Source organism: Anguilla anguilla, chromosome 10, assembly GCF_013347855.1.
Source record: "Anguilla anguilla isolate fAngAng1 chromosome 10, fAngAng1.pri, whole genome shotgun sequence".
In the NCBI taxonomy this organism is placed as follows: domain Eukaryota; kingdom Metazoa; phylum Chordata; class Actinopteri; order Anguilliformes; family Anguillidae; genus Anguilla; species Anguilla anguilla.
In genome coordinates this window covers 4,132,755-4,136,500 of record NC_049210.1, presented here as the reverse complement: position 1 = coordinate 4,136,500, position 3,746 = coordinate 4,132,755, and the positions used below count along the sequence as shown (strand labels likewise).

Below are 3,746 nucleotides of genomic sequence, written 5' to 3'. Positions count from 1 at the left end.
CTACACCTGGAGCAGGAGAAGTTTAGCCAAAACAGAGCGTAACCAGGCGGCCTGAACTTGCAGCACCATCTGCTGCCAGCAAAAGTGGTAGTACACATCGCAACCATTCTTGAGCCACGTTCTGTGTATTTAAATGCACTGGTTTAAAATGTCCAAACGACGGTCTGTTTAAATGCAAAGTGGAAATAAACACAATACTCAAGTTGACAGGATAAATTCAGGCAATCAATCCAGCTGAAAGTGCAGGACCTCTTTGACATTCGGTACGAAGGCTATGGAGATGTGCAGGGCCGTATTTTTAGGCGTCTGACACTTGTATTGTAGGTGCAGTGCCTTCCAAAAATATGGGAGCATTCTAGTGAAATTTGTTATTTTTTGCTAGATACTTAAGGCATTTGGATTTGAGATCAAAAGATGGATATAAGGCAAAAATGCAGACAACCAATCTGTAAATTGAGAGGACAGAATAATTTATTAATAGGGATATCACCAAAACTTTTGTTAAGGTTTTGCTGTGGATTGGTTGGGTAGCCACGCTTGCTTTAACGTGCATCATTTACAACCTATAAGCCACATATTTTGAAAATAATGAGGTGGTGTTCTTCGGGTGTAGCTGTAACACGAGATTTGACAGCCTTGTAATGTTTGTGTCACCACATCAGGGTGCAACCAAGATTATAACTGTGACTATTACCAAGCTTTCTGTTCCCAATTATTTTCTAGCTTGTTCACAATAATCACGCTTACTTATGTCATACCTAGATGTTACTTGTTTTTCAGCCATAGTGGTATGCATTGCATTCTGACTACAAATACAGTCTCCAAAACAAAGGCTGACACCAAGATTAGACTCTCCCTGTTCCTTTATGTGAGAACAATCTATGTAAAAGGGAACACCTAAGCAACAAGAGACACCTGTCAGTCATCTTTTAACTTTTGCACAGCTGAAAATGAGAGGACTCAACACCAAAAACAGCTTCTGTAAAACGGTCAAACATATACACATGTAAGTACCATAAAATAAAAGCTGATTGATCACAGATCCAAATGCCCTGAGTATATAGCAAACACAACAAATGCCACTCCATTGTTCCCTTACTTTTGGAGGGCACTTTAGGTTATAGCTAACTTATCAAAATGCTGCCATTATGCGCTTATATCTAAGCACTGTTAAATAGTAGGAACGAATGTACGGGTGGTGTCCTACGGACTCGTGGTACAGTATACTGTTTTTCAATTGATCATAAACGCATTCGATACACAATTGCTATGTTGAAGAATTAGCGCCCTCTTGCGTATCAAAAAGAAAATCGAACAACACCGAGATCCTGAAAGGAAAATTGAAATAAAATGTATCAAAAATAATTAGATTCTACCTAGCGGCAAAGGTCTCTACCGTAAAAAAATAAGGATCGAGTCATTTACAATGGTTGATTTTTAAAAACAAAAGTCATTGTCAGAAGTGGGATTCGAACCCACGCCTCCATTCGGAGACCAGAATACCCGTTTCGGTAAGGAACTTATCCTTGAGTCTGGCGCCTTAGACCACTCGGCCATCCTGACAACTCACAAGCTCTTAGAAGTGAAATCGTTTTAATACAATAGCTAGCTAATAACTAATGGAATAAGCAGGTACGGTGATGTTGGTAGCGAAAAAAAATGAAATGCAACCGCGTAACGCAACCGATTTAAAGCGGACGGATTATTTAGAAACCGGAGCTGGAATCACGTCATAATATATTGCTCGATGTTCGGAAAGAAAATGTCACTTATGAGAAGGCAATGCGTGTTGAAGTTATGCTTCAGTCAGACCCGCCACCAGTTCAAGATCCAAAACGCAGGGACCTGTCCCTAGTTTAGCATGTTGGAAGATCTTCACCTACAGTAAGTCGCAATAACAGACAAACCCAATCGGCTAAAATTAATAGCAAACAAATAATTGTTCTTCTTGTCAATACTGAATACATTATTTAAACATTCACAGGTTGGAAAAAAAAGGTATGTGAAACCTCTAGGCTAATGACTTCTCCAGTCTCATCTCATTGATTGGAACACCTGACCCCAATGAGCTTTTGGAGGTGTGGATTGGAGGTGCCCTGCCCTGTAAAAAAAGACCTACAAAATTTGGTTACTGACATGGTCTGCTCTTCTCAAAAAGATGTGTTCACGTGAACCATGTGCCAATCAAAACAAATTTTAGGACCTTAAACAAATAACTGTAGAGATGTAGGCTATACAGCTGTAAAAGGCTACACATGCATTCTAAAGGCCTAGGCCCTAGGGTATTCATCAATCCACAGTAAGACAAATAGTCTACAAACGGAGGGAATTCAGTACTTTTCACTACACTCCCTAGGAGTGGGCGTCCTTGCAAAGATCACGGCAAGAGCGCAGCGTGTAGTGTTGACGGAGGTGAAACAGAACCTTAGGGTGACCGCAAAGGACCTGCCGAAATCTCTTGAACTTGATAAAGTCTGTATTCATGTGTCCCGCTATGAGAAAAACACTGAATAATAATGGTGTTTGTGGGAGGACACCACAGAGGAAAGCACTTTTCTTAAAAAAAAACAAACATTGCTGCACGTCTCAAGTTTGCAAAATACCGCCTGGATGCCCCACAACGCTTTCCTCTGTGGTGTCCTCCCACAAACACCATTATTATGCACCATTGGTATTATAAAACACATGCTCAACGCTATGTTTGGAGGATGGGGAAAAGCACAGCTCACCAACACCAAAACCTCATCCCAGCCGTGAAGCATGGCAGAGAGAGCGTCATGACTGGGGGCTGCTTTGCCGCCTCAGGGCCTGACCAGCTAGCAATCACTGAGGGATCAATACAATCAGTTTTACAGGAGAATGTCAGGGTAGCGGTCTGTCACCTGAAGCTTCATAGAAGTTGAGTGGTGCAACAAGACAATGACCAGAAACACACTAGTAAATCAACAATAGAATAATACAGAAAACATTGATGTTTATGAAAGATTATAGATGGAATTTAAATAGCTTGCATGAATTCACATTTTTCATGACAAATGTATGAGCTGACTCAAGATTTTGGGAGGAAAACAGAAACATTGCCCTGTCAGTAAGTATTGTTATTAGGGCAGAGATATCTCCACCTTTTCCAGCTGTCAGCACCAGCAGCAGCTCACTATCTGCTGAGGTTATTTTTGGTATGTGACAAAGCAGGTCGCTGGACACTGACAAGAGTCCAAGCGTGAAGCAAAGAAGCGGAAGGAGGAAGGAAAGGTTTCCCTCTCTTATAGCACACGAAATATTTTCTGACTATAGATTGACCGCCATTTTATTTTTGCTTTCTGGTTGCCATGTCATGGGACATAAATCCGTATTGACCAACAGCAGCATCTCCATAAAATGAAGTTCAGATAACCCAAGAGAAGAAGCTACAGTTAGTTATGTCATCAGTTTGTGTACAGTTGCAAGCAGTGCTTAGAATGAATGTTTTTTTCCACCACACCCTTAAGAAGTAATTAATTATTCATCAACTCATTGGATGAATGGTAATCGACACATGGCATTGTAATCATATACTGATGTAAATAAATAAAGATTTACCATTCACACTGAAATAAGTGGAGGGTGCCCAGTCTTGTTAATGATTTACGATGAAAGGTCGAAGTTGTATAAAACTCTTTCTCTCAAGCAGATACCGTTTATATTTTTCATCTTCCATGCAAAGCGAAGGTGGTAAGGGCATTGTATGCTCTGTCATTCCAATCACT

At 40.6% G+C, this 3,746-nt stretch overlaps 1 non-coding gene across 1 annotated transcript; it reads right to left on the bottom strand.

Moving 5' to 3' along the window:
- Positions 1 to 1,454: 1,454 nt before the first annotated feature.
- Positions 1,455 to 1,563, bottom strand: trnal-caa. Its single transcript has 2 exons — positions 1,526 to 1,563; positions 1,455 to 1,500 (listed from the first exon to the last, which is right to left on the bottom strand). It is a non-coding gene; the product is annotated as a tRNA-Leu (tRNA).
- Positions 1,564 to 3,746: the final 2,183 nt, after the last annotated feature.